Raw genomic sequence first — 17798 nt, 5'->3', positions numbered from 1 at the left:
CAAAAATAATATCCATGCTAGTTAGCACAAGTTACGACCGATTTCAGGAGCGGACCGGAAATTTCGAGCACCATGCTCACTCAACATGGTCGTGAACTTTCCATACAGTTGTTTAAAAATTTTATAAAACACAAACAAACTCAGAAAATCATGAAACTTGTCCACGTGTCATGATATCATATCTAGAGGCTGTGATAAAAAATTTAGAATGTTTGGAGAAAGTTGTGAGATCATAGAGTTTCAATGTGGATCTCTTAGGTTTGTACACATAGTGTGTCACAGCTTTCTCGAAACTTTTTCAAATTTTTATCACAGCCTCTACATATGATATCATGACATGTGGACATGTTTCATGACTTTCTGACTTTATTTGTGTTTTATACAATTTTTAAACACCTGGATGGCAAGTTCACGGCCATGTTGAGTGAGCATGGTGCTTGAAGTTTCCAGTCCGCTCCTAAAATCGGTCGTAACTTGTGCTAAGTAGCATGAATATGATTTTTGCATGCACGGTTTTCCAAGTTTCGAGTGACCTGCAGTTCAAATCTGAATTTTCCGAAGAAATTCAAATCAACGAACTAAATCTACTAGCTATTCAAAACACTATTATAATTGTCCCAAAATGGTACATGTAGGTCTACATAGTGTGGGAACATACCACAAAAAGTTTGGTGGCCAAAATAAAAAAAATAAAAATATGCTTTGCCGAGTGCCAGATATTTGACACTCGGCAAAGAATCTGCTTTGCCGAGTGTCGGCTTTCGGCCCTTGGCAAAGACTGACGGCCGTCAGCTGTAGACGACCACTAACGGCCCTTTGCCGAGAGCCATCTTTGCCGAGTGTTTGACGCTCGACAAAGCAGTATTTGCCGAGTGCTTCACTGTGCCGAGTGTCCTGCACTCGGTAAACAAGCTCTTTACCGAGCGTAGGACTTTGCCGAGTGTGGCGCTCGGCAAAGTCTTCTTTGCCGAGTGCCCGATAAAAAGCACTCGGCAAAGCCGCCGGCACTCGGCAAAGGCCCGGATTCCGGTAGTGGATGGCAGAGCAGACGCACGAGGAAGACAGCTGTGCTTGAATGGGTGCTCCTCCACACGGCGACGAGCGCGACGCAGCGGCTCTGAGTTGGGTGGTTTAAACAGGACATTGGTTAGAGTGGGGGTCGAGGTGGGTGTCGAGCACTTGAATAGGAGAACCCAGGCAGACAGCTGTGAAATCCATGTGTCATGGCCAGCTTTGACGGGAGTGGCGATTTAAAGGAGATGACGGTGTTAGATGGAGCTCGCTGTGCCGTGAAACAACTGGGCAGGGAGAAACTATTGGGTGGCCGACGAGTGGGGCCCATGGCACAACCAACAGGCCACGTGCAGCGCGGCGCTGGGCACCCCTAGGCGCGCATGCACGTTGCGGAGCGGATCATGGGTGCGGCTGGGCGAGCGGATCGTGGGCACGGCTGGGAGCGAGCATGCAGGCGCGCGACGTGCTGCTGGGGCAAGGCATCGTGGGGCATGGGTTGGGGAGCGCGCGCGTGCTGGGTGGGCACGCCTACGCGTCGTACAGGCATGGCGGTGGCGCTCCTGCGCTAGGGCACGAGCAGTACCGCGCGAGCGAGGCAGGGACGGGCAAAGTCGGCCACGACACAGGGGCATGCGCGCGCTGGGCCGCCTGGGGAGCACGGGTGGGCCGGGGGGACCGCGGCGCGCTGGGCCACCGAGAGGGGGGGAACAATTGGGTTAGCCGGAAGGGGAAAGAAGGGATGGGCCTTCGCGACTGGGAGCTGGGCCACGGGATGCAGGGGCGCGCGGCGTGGGCCGCCGGTTGCACAGATGGGCCACTTGAGGGGGGTGAGGGGAGGGAGAAATGCGCGGGCCCGAGAAAGGAAAGGGGGGAGGAACCAGGACGGGCCACCGAGCAGGCCAGCTATGGGGAGGAGCTAGGGTGGGCTTTTCCCTTTTCCCTTTTCCCTTTGTTTTCGTCGATTACATCATACGTCTGAGACGTCCATATAGTTCTTACAATAAATCAAAGTGTGGAAAAGAAACGTAGATAACGCGGCCTTCACAGGCAGCCGACTGGGGGTTGCCGCTAACCCACACCTAGAACTCGTCGTAGTCTTGGAACTCCTGGAAGTCTCCTTCCACAGCTTCATCTTCGCCTGAGCAGTGGTTGCAATGCTGACAACCTGGGGGGGGTTTGGTGTGTAGAGCAAGGGTGAGTACACATCAACATACTCAGCAAGTATCCTGTTTGGCTGTAGTGGACTAGCTTTATGTGGGGATAAGTCAAGCAGTTGCTTTTAGTTGGTCAGATTATTACTTACTAGTAGAAAGCCAAGTTTTAGCATTAACCCAAGTTATTAACCCAGACGTACTCCTTTCCAAACGGAAAGAGTACCACTTACCAGCACCATAATCATAACCAGAATCATCGATCTCATATCCACCTGTACCAAAGTATCTCTGATCAAGTACCACTAATCACTGGAGCTCCCTTGGCCGCTCATAACCGCGAGCACGGCTGATATACCAGTTTTCAAACACTCTGCAGAGGTTGTGCACTTTACCCACAAGCCGTGATTCCCTCTCTGGCCCGGGCTTGCAAGACCCTTATTCACTCCCGAGGTGAATGGCCAGGGATTCACTACGAAGCCTTTACAAAGATTCCCCGGGGCTGTAGCCACCCGTTAGGTTTCCTAAATGCACCGCACTCCTCCCCAAGGGGCGAACCCAAACTTGGCAGAGCGAGCCGCATACACCGAGCCCCATTGACGGCACGACGGCTAAGTGAACTACACCCCGGATCCTCTAATTATTCAGCTAAGGGCACCCCATTCCACCCTCATGGTTGCACTGTTTTCCCGGGCGGTCATCCATAGAACAGGTCCTTACGGAGAGGCACTCGAGAAACCGCTCGAGCCCCCTTGAAGACCACAAGTACCACATCATAATAAGAGAAGGGAAAACAGCGTATCATAGATAATCTCATCATGTTCATTGATTAGAGTTTGAGCAATAGCATAAAGCTAAACAGTAATAATCCAACACAGATAGGTAAACAAGGACATGGATAACAAAACTAGTCAATCCTTAGGCATAAATGTGTAAAGCGGGAGGTGAATTAAATAATGAATAGGACAGAGATAGGTCAAAGGACACTTGCCTCCACCAACCGACTGCTGCTCAGGGGCTTCTCCTGCGAATTCCTCGGGCTCTTCGACCGGATCGTTCTCTATGCGATTGCAAACATACATACATCCATCCACATTTAATACAAAAGAACAGTACACCATACAAGGGAACAAATAAAGTGAGTATGCATCAAGTATGACATTCGATATCGCATTTGTTATGGTTAGAAAGAAACGGGAAAGGATCTCGCAGGGGGTTAAATCTTATGCACTAACGATCAATTACAATTGGTTCTTAACAAAAGAATTCTGTTACATATACACTAATGGAAACCTAATCACTTTAAGTTGATCAACATTGCACGGGATAAACAATTAACTACATGAATCAACTAGCATAACGGAATTTTAAATTAAACTTCCTATTTCAATAACATGAACAATGATTAACCTACCTAAAATAAAGTAACTAGGATCACAGAAAGTAAATAAAATAAAATAAAAAAATAAAAAAAACAGAGGGGGGGGCGGTTGAACCGGCCCTAGGGGCGGTTGAACCGGCCCTGCGCAGGGGGCGCGGCCAGGGGCCAGGCGAGCGCGCGGGGGAGGGGGCGGCCGGGCTGGCCAGGGCGGCCGAGCCGGCCGAGCGGCCAGGGGGGCGCGCGGGGGAGGGGGCGGCCGGGCTGGCCAGGGCGGCCGAGCCGGCCGAGCGGCCAGGGGGGCGCGCGGGGGAGGGGGCGGCCGGGCTGGCCAGGGCGGCCGAGCCGGCCGAGCGGCCAGGGGGGCGCGGCCAGGGCCAGGCGGGCGCGCGGCCAGGGCGGCCAGGGAGAGAGGAGGGGGGGAAAGGGGAGAGGGAGGGAGGAGGGAGAAGGGGGGGGGGCTCACCGGCGTTGGGGAGCGACGGCGAGGGGCGGCCGGCAGGGGGCGGCGACGGCTTAGGGCAGGGCGGCGCTAGGGCAGGGGGCGGGTAGGGGCGGCGGCTAGGGAGAGAATGAGGGAAAATGAGAGGGAGAGGGAGAGGGTTTTTGGGGAAAAAAAGGGAGGTGGGGGCGGTTGGGCCTTCCAAGGCCCAAGAGGGGGCGCCAGGGGCGGCTGGGCCGGCCGGGGTCGGCCCACGACGCGGGAGAGAGAGAAAAAAAGGAGAGAGAAAGAGAGAGAAAAAGAAAGAAAAGATCTTCCCCTTATTTTCGAAATCCGATCTTTCTACATGAATGCATTTGCACTTTCAACGCAATCAAAAGAAATGCAAGGTTCGGCATGGTGCATCAAACAACATAAAGTATTTAGGGTTTTTCTTACACGGGAAATCCAAACCGAATCCCGCTAGAACTTTGGAAAAGGTCAAGGTTTAGCGAGGGAAAAAGAAAAAGAAAAGGTAACGCCCGAATTTTGGCGAGTAAAGAAAAGAAAAAAATTCAACTGCAAAATTCGGGGCGTTACAGCCGCCGGTTGCACAGATGGGCCACTTGAGGGGGGTGAGGGGAGGGAGAAATGCGCGGGCCCGAGAAAGGAAAGGGGGGAGGAACCAGGACGGGCCACCGAGCAGGCCAGCTATGGGGAGGAGCTAGGGTGGGCTTTTCCCTTTTCCCTTTTCCCTTTGTTTTCCTTCATTTTCTATTTCTTCTCTTTTCTATTTTCTTACTATCAAATTTATTTACCATAAATGAGCTACATATTAAATGGATACACACCAAAGCAAAACATCACACACGAAAAAAACAAATATATTTTTGCATGATGCATCAATCATTATTCCCTTAGGGTTTTATTAATAGCTATAACTAGAGTAAAATTTCCTATTACTTGGAAGAAAAATTAAATAAAGGAGCGAAAAGAAAGAGGAACAAGAAAGTAACACCTGAATTTGGTGGATATTAGGAAAGAAATTTTATACCCCCAAATTCAGGGTGTTACAGAATGGGAAAAGAAAAAGGCCAAGCCAAGCAACAAAAGAAAACAAAACACCCTCTCTCAAGTCCCCAATGGAATGGAGTTGAATTGGAGGCTTAGAGAGGATTCAATCTATTTGATGTGTCTTGGAGTGGAGTATTTTGCTCTTGTATTGAATGAGATGTTTGGAATGCTTGGATAGATATGAATGAGGTGGTTGGGGGTATTTATAGCCCCTAACCACTTCCATAGCCGTTGGGAAGGCTGCTGGTGATGGGCGCACCAGACAGTCCGGTGCGCCACCAGACAGGCACTGTTCCTTATCCGGTGCGCCGCCATGTCACCCAACCATTAGGGTTCGGAGCTGGTCGACCGTTGGAGGCTTTGTCCTCTTGCGGCACCGGACAGTCCGGTACCGCACCGGACAGTCCGGTACCACACCAGACAGTCCGGTGCCCCTCTGACTTCGCTGCTCTGACTCTATCGCGCAATATTTACTATGGCAGGAACTTTTGCAGTCGATCGTTGGCGCTGGATAGCCGTTGCCTGCTGGCTCACTGGACAGTCCGGTGGCACACCGAACAGTCCGATGATTTATTGCGGAGCGCGCCCTGGAATTCCTGAGAATGGCTGCTTGACATCTGTACGGTCATGGTGCACCGGACACTGTCCGGTGGCACACCGGACAGTCCAGTGTGCCATTCTTCAGCACACTCAAGTCCTTTTGCTCCTTTAAAATTACGTCCCTAACTCGGTTCCTTTCTTGGTTTGTGTTGAACCTTATGCACCTGTAATTCATGAGCTCTAGAACAACATGTGTTTGTGTTGATTATCAACCACCAAAATTAGTTATAGGAAATGGTTAACCCAATTTCCCTTTCAGTTCCGTTATCAACTGTAATGGCCTTTGGCTCACCTAACCTGCAAACAATACTCTGCTAGAAAAACTTCTGGACCATGGCCAAAGTGATTGTAGCTAGAGGTTTAGCTTCATTCCACTTTGAAAAATACTCCACCGCTACCACAACGTATTTTCAATTTCCTTGCGCTGGTGGAAGTGGGCCTAATAAATCTAGACCCCATATTTGCAATGGCCAAGTAGGCTAGATTAGCTGAGTTAAAGACTAATGTTGTTTTTGGTCTCTAGCATACTTCTGTCAATTTTCACATTTTTAAACTAAATCCGCTGCATCCAAAGCTGCCTTCAACCAATAAAATCTTTTTCTGAAAAACTTTTCCAAGTAAAGGCCTGGACCCAATATGAGCTCCGTATAGCCCTGCATGTATTTCCTTCATTAGCTCCTGACCTTTGGTTCTAGACAAATACTTCAGCAATGGAGAGAAAACTCCTTGTTTATACAATTCTCCTTCTATGATCAAGTAAGGCCTTGTCCTGGCCTCCATTCTTTTTATATAAGCTTCAATTCTCCTTCTATGATCAAGTAAGGCCTTGTCCTGGCTTCCATTCTTTTTATATAAGCTTTGTCGTCCGAAGGATAATTGCCTTGTAAGAAAGATACAATCTCAATCCTCCAATCTTCATTGTGTACTGGTGAGATTGTAAGCATGGCTCGCTCCATGAGCTCGACTGAAGGTGCTTTTATTGTTTCAAAAAAATACTTCCGAAGGTAATGGGAGCCGTTGTGCCGCTTATTTAGCTAATAGGTCTGCATGTTCATTTTCTCCTCTTGGGATATTCTTTACAGAGAATCCTTCGAAAGAAGCTTCCATTCTTCAGACTATATCGAGATATTTGTCAAGCTTCAGATCTCTTGCTTTGCTACTTTTGTCGATGTGGCCTATGATAACTTGTGAATCAAATTTGAGGATTGCCCTTCTTATTCCCATTGCCTTGAGTTTTCGAAGCCCCAAAAGAAGGGCTTCGTATTTTGCAATGTTATTTGTGCAGTTGAGCTCCAGCCTCGCGTAGCAGGTTCTGATCTTAAATGGTGAAATCAGAATAGTAGTTGCACCTGTGCTGATGGTTCCCCATGACCCATCATAGAACACTGTCCAAGCTTCGTTATCTTTTATTCTTTCCTCATCCTGAGCCCCTCGCGTCCAATCAACAATAAAGTCTGCTAACGCTTGAGATTGGATTGAAGACCTAAGGACATAATCTATAGTGAATTCATTCAGCTCTGCAACCCACTTTCCAACTCTTCCCGTGGCTTCTCTGTTCCTTATTATGTCCTTGAGAGGCTGAGAAGAAGGTACTATGATATGGCATGACTGAAATAATGTCGAAGCTTTCTGGAGGCCATCAATACAGCATATAGTACCTTCTCCAACTCTGTGTAGTTTTTCTTTGACCGACTAAGTACTTCAGAGAAGAAGTACACTGACACTTGCTTCTTCGCTTGGCCATCTTGCTTTTCCTGCACCAACATTGCGCTAACTGCAGCGTGAGAAGCAGATACATACAACAGCAATGGGGCTCCTAACGAGGGTGGTGTTAATGTTGTTAGTTCTATTAGATATTGCTTCAACTCTTCGAAAGACTTTTGCTGGGTTGGTCCCCATTAGAAGACTTCGACTGATTTCAGCACTTCAAAGAATGGCAAGTTCCTTTCTGCTGATCTTGAAATAAATCTGTTTAATGAGGCCAATCTCCCTGTCAATCTTTGGGCACCTTTTCTTGACTTCAGTGGCTCCATCCGAAGTATAGCTTCTATCTTGTTTGGGTTGGCTTCAATTCCTTTTGTTGACACAAGACACCTAAGAAATTTCCCCTTCTTCACTCTGAAGGCACATTTCTCTGGGTTAAGCTTGAGGCCGACCTTTCTAAAATTGGCAAATGTTTCTTGTAGATCGGTGATGCGATTTTCTTGCTTGACACTTTTCACTATGATATCATCGACATATGTTAGAACATTCGTGCCAATCTGAGAGCAAAGAACTTTAGCAGTCATCCTACTGAAGCTTGCTCCGGCATTCTTGAGCCTCTCGGGCATCCGAAGGTAGCAGTATGTCCCGTTGGGGGTTATGAAGCTTGTCTTAGGCTCGTCTTCCTTCTTCATCTAGATTTGATGATAGCCTGAATAGCAGTCCAATAGACTCATGAGCTCTGAAGTAGCTACTGCATCCACAAGGTAGTCTATTCTTGGTAAAGGGAACTCATCCTTTGGACATGTCTTGTTGAGATTCGTAAAATCAATGCACATCCTCCACTTTCCATTGGCCTTCTTCACCATCATAGTATTGGCTAGCCACTATGGATATGTCACCTCTCTAATTACTCCATCACTGAGGATCATTTTGACTTTGTTTCTTGCACCTTCAGCTTTGTCATCAAACATCTTCCGAAGCTTTTGCTTCCTTGGCCTGATAGCTAGATCTACATTAAGTGAGTGCTCAACGACATCTCTGTTGACACCACAAAGATCATTGGCTGACCAAGCAAAGACATCCTTGTTGTTGAACAGAAACCTCAACAAAGTTTTTTCTTGTTCATTAGACAACTGAGACCCCAACAACACTTTCTGCTCAGCTATGTCTTCACATAGAAGCATGGGCTTCGGTTGGTCTGCCGAGGCAGCCTTATCTCTTTTATGCTTGTACTGTTGATGAGCTTCGGCTTCATCTATGTTATGGATAGCCTTTGAATCTGTCTAGTTCCCTTCGGCCCTTCTAGCAGCCTCTTGACTTCCATGCACAACTATGAGACCCTGATCAGATGGTATCTTCATGCATAGATATGTTGGGTGAAGTATCGCTTCGAAGGCATTTAATGTTCCTCGACCAATGATTGCATTATAGGGATAGTCCATAATTCCATATCAACAATGTCAAAAACAACTTGCTCTGTCCTTGTGTTATGAACATAACCGAAGGTAATTGGCATTGTTATCTTCCCGAGTGCCACTATCTACCTTCCTCCAAAGCCACACAAGGGGTGTGTTGCATCATGTATCTTATCATCTTGCTCCTATATCTGCCTGAAAGCTTTTGCAAAGATGATATCTACTGCACTACCTGTGTCTACAAGGACGTTGTGCACCAGGAACCCCTTGATGACACAAGATATGACCATTGCATCATTATGAGGGTAGTCCTTGAGCTAAAGGTCTTTATGGGAGAAGGTGATTGGTATGTGAGACCACTTGGACTTGATGAAGGGTCCCCGCACTCCAACATGTTGTACCCTTCTTTGTGCCTCCTTCTTCTGCTTCTTGTTAGCTGGTTCAGAACTTGAACTGCCCGTGATTGGGAGCACCAGCTCCGAATCAAGAACAAGGCAACATAATTGTTAAGTATTAAGGACCTTCGTCCTCCGAAACATTATCTCCCCAAGGATACAATGATCATCAGACGAAGGTCATAACAAATACGCCTTCATCATCTTATAGATAAACAAGAATACAAGGAGATAAAAATAGTGAATGTAACTCATTCATTCATATTTGCATTCCATAGAACAAACATAAGTATTAACAGAATCTGTATTACATTAATATCTTCGGCTTGCTCGAAGGTGATGACGTGAGAGCGATTACAAATCAGCGTGAATAGTACGGTGCTACCGTTCATCTATTTATAGGCACGGGACATAGCCTGGGTAAAATTACATTTATGACCTTCAACATTTTCTCATAATCGTGACACGAATCGCTAAGGACTAGATAGTATTTTCATCCTCTGTTTGGTTTAAGTCGAAGCTAGTGGCAGCTTTGGTGCTCGCCATCGTCGCTTCCAGACGAGATCTTCGTCTTGAGGAGCTTCGGTAGAGAAGAAAGGAAATCCTCAGTATCACTTTATCGATGGTCTATGTTTTGAGGACCTTCGGCAGAGAAGAAGACCCCTAACAGATAGTAATTGCAACTTGTAATGGGATAACTCTCTCTGGTCGTGTATATAAGGTTGATGGGGACCCCCTACCATTTTCTTCTCTCATCACTCACGGCTCTAGCTCATCCTCGCCCACAATCCTCAGCTTGTAATCCTCATACCCCGAAGATCAATATCAAACCCCCAACAGGAAGTAGGGTATTACACAATTCTAAGTGGCCCAACCTGTATAATTCTGCGAGTAATCTCAGTGTGCCTCTGCACGAACCATCGAGTCGCGATCAACAACGACGTCCTACCCAAAAGCATCACGTGGGTAACCCTGTGGTGCGTGGTTGGTTCACAAACATTGATAGCTGGCGGGCCAGATAGGAGGTGCAACGTTGATAAACGATGACTCCATGACAATCACCTTCAACACCATGATCACCTTTAATGTCAAAGAAGTCTTCCACTTCGGATCCATCTCTTGCACATAGATTGGGGAGGTATCCTGCACCGCATAGCAGACCCATCTAGGAAGAGATCATCCCTGGTGGCGCCGAAGGCAGCTGCAGGGCCAACATGAACAGCGCCAGCGAGAATTCCGTCGATAGGTCCCAAAGCACGAGAACCTCGACGGGTTTTCGTTCCATGCAGGATCGCGCCAAAGTCGGTTTGGGCCCAGGGACGTCGACGCGCCTGTGGCTCAGCCGACCGAGGCCTCACTTCCGACATGACAAACTCTGTTGTCCACGTCGCCCACTCTGGCATGGACTCAGATCACTCGGCGAAAAGAAGTGTGTGCCTCTGGGTCTGGCGCGACCCAGAAGGCACCTCCGACAACAATCCTGACCCCTCCACCACCAAAGGAGAAGGAGGGAGTGCGTAGAGTCACCCCCAGCTCCTTCTTCCTGGACATCCTCTTCATCTAGGGAACGGTGGAGGACGCACTCATTTTCGACGACGAGCCCATCGTACTGGGGGAGGAACCCCCTAGTACGATGCATGCCGACGTCAAAATAGGCGCTGCAACGTGAGGTGTCACCATGAAGTGGGGGAACGGTATCCAGCACAACCCGTCTCCTAGGATGAGACCTCTGAAGTAGGGGAAACCCCCAACAAAAGAACGCTCCGAGAAAGCCGCAACTCCCATCGTCGTGATCGTCACCATGCCCAGGAACGTGAGTAGGATCAAGGTGAACAAGACACTAGGCTCTGACGCGAGAACCCACTTCTCCCATGGAACCTATTCCCTGACTTTGTTCGAGCACTAAATACGCTAAGTGAGGTCGGAGGGGTCCGAGCTCAAATTACCAACATCCTACCACACACCCCAGATGCGGAGGGCTATTGACAAGTGCTCACCCAAGCGGCGAACCACCTTCTCCCCCTCACTCACCCACTGAATGATCAGCGCCACTCCATCAACAATTGGCGAGACGCACGGAGCAACATTAACACTTCACGCGGTCGTCGGAATGAAGAAGAGATGAGGCGGCGAGAAGAGTACGATCAGGATCATGGTGCGCTATCACACAACCATGCCACCAGGACTGAGTCAGCAGTGGCCTCCACCAACGGTCCAGCCCCGGGTCGATCGAGACGACACAACGCCCGACATCAGTCGCCTTCTCGGTACCGTTGACATGATCATCACCGGAAGGACCGAGTGACGTGTGGTGTCTCCGCCCATACCCCTTGGCTCCGAGCAATCCAATGGCCACCAAACTTGTCAACATCGACACATACGAGCCCAAGAAAGACCCAGGTGGCTGGTTGGGTGTCTATACGACTGCCGCCCAGGCCGCTAGGGCGACAGAAGATGTCATGACAGCGTACCTGCCCATTGCCCTGGGGCAGGATGCACTAAAATGGCCTAGCATCTACCTCGACACTGCATCAATGATTGGGATGACTTCAGCCGCCATTTTGTCGTGAACTTTCAATCTCTTTCCGACAAACTGGCACAGCCTTGAGACCTCAAGTCCATCAAGCGCCAGAGCGACGAGACACTCCGCTCGTTCCTTAGGCATTTTCAGAAGATGAGGAACCACATCCCTAATGTCATGGAGGTAGCTGTGATCAAGGACTTCTACCGTGGATCCAATGACTCAGCCTTCATCCAAGCCATCCTCTAAAAGGCACTCGCCACCATGGAACAACTGTTCTGAGAGGCGGACATCTAAATCACCGTCGATGAGTGAGCCTAGGACCTCATCGGGGGCATGAAGCCTGCACCCCCAGCGCCAAAGAAAGACATAAACCAGCAATAGGACAAGTGTTGGGATAAGAGGCATCAGGAAGAAGTACACGCCGTTGGGCCACCGGCTGCTTGGCCCCGCGACACGCCACGCGGCGGTATACGGACACTGGACGAGATCCTTGACTCCCAGTGTCTGTACCACAAGGAGATCCGCCACACCCTGTGAAACTTTCAGGACTTCAAGAACTCAGTTGGCCACGACCGACCGTTCTAGCCGCTACTGCCTCCCCACCGCAAAGATAGTCTGCCAAGCAGGGCCAACTGCAGCAACAAGGCGGGGGCGGGGCGGTGGTGGAGCCTTCTCACGGATTGACAAGGAGGTTAACATTATCTTCGGCGGCCATGGGGCCCAAGAGAACAAGAGGCAACAGAAGCTCACCAATCGGTAGGTCCTGGTGGCAACCAACAGTGCCCCAGCCCCGTATCGGTGGTCGGAACACGCCATCACGTTCAGCTCACCAATCGGTAGGTCCTGGTGGCAACCAACAGTGGCTCAACTTCAATCTCTGTAACAACCAACTCTGTGAAGAAAATGTATATGAAGATAAATATAACAAGGTCTTAGAAATTATGGAGTTTCATGTGATTATATGTTATCTTTTCTCTTTTTGCATATCTAAATAAAGGGAGCAATTTAAACAACTAGCAAATTGTATAGCTAACTTACATGTATAAATTTAAGGTGCATTCCATGCTATGTTTTTGGAGTGGTGCACTCATGTTTAAATTAATGATACAATTGTGATGCAAAAGTTTGAAACATGAAAGAAATAGAAATGAGAAAAGAAGAGAAATAGAAATAATAAAGGACAAGGAAACCTCAGCATTTGTCCTGGGCCCAAAGCTAATCGTCGGCCCAATTAGCCTTCGAGTCCGGTGGCCCAACCAACCTAAGCGCGCTGACATGCAGGGCCTAGTTGTTAGCCGGACTCGGCCGTCCGCGCTCACACGCGGGGTCTCTACTCTCTCTCTCTCTCTCAATCGCGCTCATTGGATGTCGGGTGGGCCGTCCTGTCAGGCATCTCCCTCACGTTGTTGTGGGTGCGGCGCGAAGCTCGGATCGCACCGACTTGTGCACAATTATCACGGGCGCCTCAACCAATCTCAACCGGGACCATAAAACCGTGCGCCGGAGCTCGTTTCTTTCCGTTTTACTCCCAGTAACCCTAATACTCATTACTGATTTGGAGAGATTTAAGGAGAGAGAGGGTGCGTTCTTCGGTTCGATTCTGAGTGGCCAAGGACGTCTCACATGATTAACTTATGAAATTAAATTCAATTTGTCATGTGCATTGCATTGTGGGTGTTGTTATTAATTTTGATCACTTACTTAATTGGGTTGGTGTCTACTTTTACTTAGTAACTGCTAATAAAATTTTGACCAACTCTAAAAGCAATGCTCAGCTTTAACCATCTCCTTGGTAAGCCTTACACTTCACATGAGCTCCCACCTTTGGTGAGTTCATGCACATTATTCCCCACAACTTGTTGAGCGATGAACGTATGTGAGATCACCCTTGCTATACTCACATCCCCCAGGTCAAGAACATGTACCGCAGTGCACATTATTCCCCATAACTTGTTGAGCAATGAACGTATGTGAGATCACCCTTGCTATACTCACATCCCCCAGGTCAAGAACATGTACCACAGGATGAGGCGCATGAAGAATGATGTGATTAGTTCGTGAGTGGTCTAGGCCGTCTTCTCCCAATCAACTATGGTTGTTGGATCGTTGTCTGCGTATGATGTAATTATTTAACTATTTGGTACAGAACTCCTATTATATAGTAAAGATGTGACATTCGTTTCTGTACCATGAGTCATCATATGTGTGAGACTTGATCCTAGCACACTTGGTGATTATTTCGCGCCCGGGTTTTGGCCCCCTAAAATCCGGGTTTGACAGAAGTGGTATTAGATGAATGTTGACTGTTGGACGAAACCTAGATAGAACTGGACAACCCTTACCTACTTACCTTTGCTACTCTGATTCTTTCTAAACTTTCCTCAAATCTTTTCTTATCTATTGTTGCTTTACTCTGATTATTCTTACCTTTTCACTTCTAAAGACAAAAGTGGATTTCACACTTTGAAATCCTGTACCTAAAGTGACCTCTAGGGATAGGAGACTTAATCTTAGGAAAAAAACAAAACTATTTTTGTATATATACGCTTGAATGTTTGTTCTTATGATAACTTTTTGATTTGGTTCTTTGATTGAGTGTGATCGGTTGTGGAGTAATATCCACAATTGCATCTACGTATACATATAGGCATAAAAATATGTATTCATAAGATAACTAGACAACCTAGATTGTCCTCCATTAAAGTATATCTACTTTAAATAGATCCATCTTATCTTAAAAGATTCTATCTTATCCCACTAGATTCATCTTGTCCTAATAAACATACTTATCCCACCCTGACCATGATCTAATCAAAATTAATTAGATCCAATCCGGTCTAAGTCATACCAATCTAAACTAGATCTCATCCAATCTAAATACGACATAATCTAAGGTCAGCCGCTTAACAAGTTAATAGTGGTGAAATAAAATAGACCCTACTCCTATAACACATGTTTTAAACCTAAATTGGTGCCCTAGACCAACTTGGCCATATACGAACAACCTACACATTCTTGATAGGTTTCCTAATCTATCTATTTGAAAGCAAGATTCTAACCTACCAACCTAACCTACAAGATCCTAATGCTTTGTATAACCCCTCTGCTTTAACCTAACAACAACATAGAGATTCTGACCTACCTACACCATGTAATCCATCCTACCCAAATATATCTTAACGATATATCCCTAACTTGGATAAGCGCACAAAGACCAAAGGAAAGAAGAAGGTCAACCTCGACAAGAAAGGATGTGAGTAGAATCAGAACTTCAGATGAATCTGGATCCACCATTTGAGATGAAGTCTTTTCTTGCCATATGCTTTCTTACTTCAACCTATCCTTACTCTAACCATCTCTAATCTTGCCTAACTGTGTGGCTAAACATAAAATATACCCATGCTTTCTTAATCACCTACTAATTAGTATTAAAGACTTAAAAAAGAGACTCTTAATTTTGAACTAATTAGAAACTAGAATCTCATTTACAAATCAATCATTGTATATCCCTTTTTCTTATTAATCTCGAGGTCAAGATTATTTTTAAGGGGGGTAGGATTTGTAACACCCAACTTTATGAAAGAAAATGTATATGAAGATGTATATAACAAGGTCTTAGAAATTATGGAGTTTCATGTGATTATATGTTATCTTTTCTGTTTTTGCAAATCTGGATAAAGGGAGCAATTTAAACAACTAGCAAATTATATGTAACAACCCTGGTGTTACTGGCACTAAAACTAGAGCATGAAATCATATGCATTAACATTTCATTTTGTTTGTCACACCTAGAATGCATTCACTAGGTAAAATTTCAAAACAAGTTAAGATGATGTGACTTAAGGTGTACTTAATACTAGGGTAGGGTACTTAATCCTGGAATTAGGGCCTATGGATGAAAGTGAAGCTAAGATGAGCAATATCTCAAAAGTTATTAGAAATGTTCACAAGATATCAAGAGTGATGGGTTTGAGTGGCACAAAAACCCTAAAGTACTCAAAACCCTAAAAGAAATCCTAGAAAACCCTAATTGTATCCTAAGGGGTGGATTCAAATTCTATACACTTTTGGACCAAAGTGCAAATATCAAAGTGATAGAACATCAAAAACTTAGTAACTTTTACATTGGAGGATTTTCAAGTTATGTGGAGTAAATTGGGCTTATTTGCAAAAGATCCATGAAAATCCTAAGTCGCTAAGTCTGAATTTTAGTGAAATTGAGCCAACTTTGGAGTCCTGTATTTCTCAATTCATGACATTTTGCCCTGGGATAATTTATCAAAATTGTAGAGCTATGATAGGAGTACAACTTTGCTTAAGTGACTAAGCATTGGTGACATAAAAAATTTGGAGATAAATGGACCTAAAGTCTGGCTGTCAGTCAGCCCTAAGGCTGAATTCTGACTAACAGTGAAGTCAGGTGAACTTTGAGATCAGATTTGAGTAGAATCCAGTGACTGTTCGATTGTAGGTGCTATACCAAAACTAAAGATGGATTATAGGACAACAAGTTTGCTACAGACAGATGATCAAGTTGCTACATAAAATTGGAGAAAATCATTCCCCAAATTGCTCTATCAGATGCTCTGATGGAGATCGTCATGGTACAGTACCTGCAAAAGATCGCAGGTGCACTGAATCTCGCCGCCGATGACCCTGCGCCGCGATCCTCATCGGCGCTGCGATTCGTGCCCAGTGGCACGCGGATAACCTCGCGAGGTGAAAGATCTTTGGCAAGAGATGAAGACGGGGCACTGTGGTCGCTCTGTCACCGTGCCCACTTGCGCCACGACGTGGCCGCGCGACCATCGCCGTCGTGCCGCCGTTCCTCGCGGTCATGCCACGCCGTCAGCCGTTTCACCACGTCGCAATGGACCGCAGTAGATAGTCGGTCTATCTCCTAAGTCATTACCTCAGTGAAAGCCACGACCGCTTGCACCAGTGAACTCCCTCCCTCCTCGGCCGCCAGCGCATCTTCTCAAAATTGGGTGCCACCACTGATGATCACTATAAATTGAGCGTCCAGTGAGCTCCGTTAGGTTATTACGTGCCCAGTGCACCAGTCCTCGCCTCTGATTAGCCATCGTAGCTCGCGAATTTCAAACTTCCCCCAATTCGGTTCTCCGCGCCGCCGTGAACCATCGCGTCGTGGACCATCGTCTCTAGGTTCGTTTACATCCTCCTTACCCTCGTTTCAGCACCTTTGCATGCTAAGGATGCTTATCGGCCCAACCAATTGAACTAGACCACGCTAGATCGCCGGGAACACCTCGAATTCCCCTCGGTTTTCGCCGTCGGCGTGAATAGAGGGATTTTGAGCTAGAATTGTGCAATTGATAGAGGGATTAGGGTCGCTAGGGGTAGAATTTGGTGTCGACCAAGTAAGAAGCTTAGCCTTTGCGTATCTCGGCCGGTACAGGCTCACCGGAGGGCGTGTTCACCGTCGTTCGCCGTCAGGGACCTGGGTCTGCGAAGAAACAGAAGTGCAGGGGCCTAAGTGAGAATGTCAGAGAGACAATGAATAGTGCGCAAGGGTTCTTAACCGGTTATTCAAATAGTCGAGGTCCTCTAAGCAAAGTTGACATCGCGAGCACGGGTGCGCGCGTGTTTCCCTATCCGTGGGCTCAGTTGGGCTGGTTTGAGCCCATAACTGTTTAATCTTTTTCCTTTTCTTTTTCGGCCAAGCTTAGGAAATTTGTAGAAAATTCTAGGTAAATGATAAAATCAAGAGACCAATTTTACTAGACTCCTAAATTCCTCTAGTATTTAATAAAAATAGTTCTAATATTTTAAGTCTCAATCATGAATTATTTAGCAATTAAAGGTGCCTAAACCTAGTCTTTTAGAATTTTAGAATTTGATTACTAGCTCCAAAAATCATAGAACTTTTTGGGCAAGCTTAATATGATAATTAGAGACGTTGGGTAATGTTTGACATGTTTTGGACATTGTTGCACCCAAACCCCAAAACCCTAGCTTTCTAAGATAAGAATTACCTAACCCTACTAGGGTACTAACTCATGAAACCCTAGCGATTCAAGTGTACAATGAAGGAAAATTATATTCAAGACACAAAATAATGTGTTTCTATTGCATATTCATATCATCACATGAGCATTCAT

This window comes from Zea mays, chromosome 3 (assembly GCF_902167145.1).
Source record: "Zea mays cultivar B73 chromosome 3, Zm-B73-REFERENCE-NAM-5.0, whole genome shotgun sequence".
Taxonomy (NCBI): domain Eukaryota; kingdom Viridiplantae; phylum Streptophyta; class Magnoliopsida; order Poales; family Poaceae; genus Zea; species Zea mays.
Note: the sequence above shows the minus strand (reverse complement) of the source record.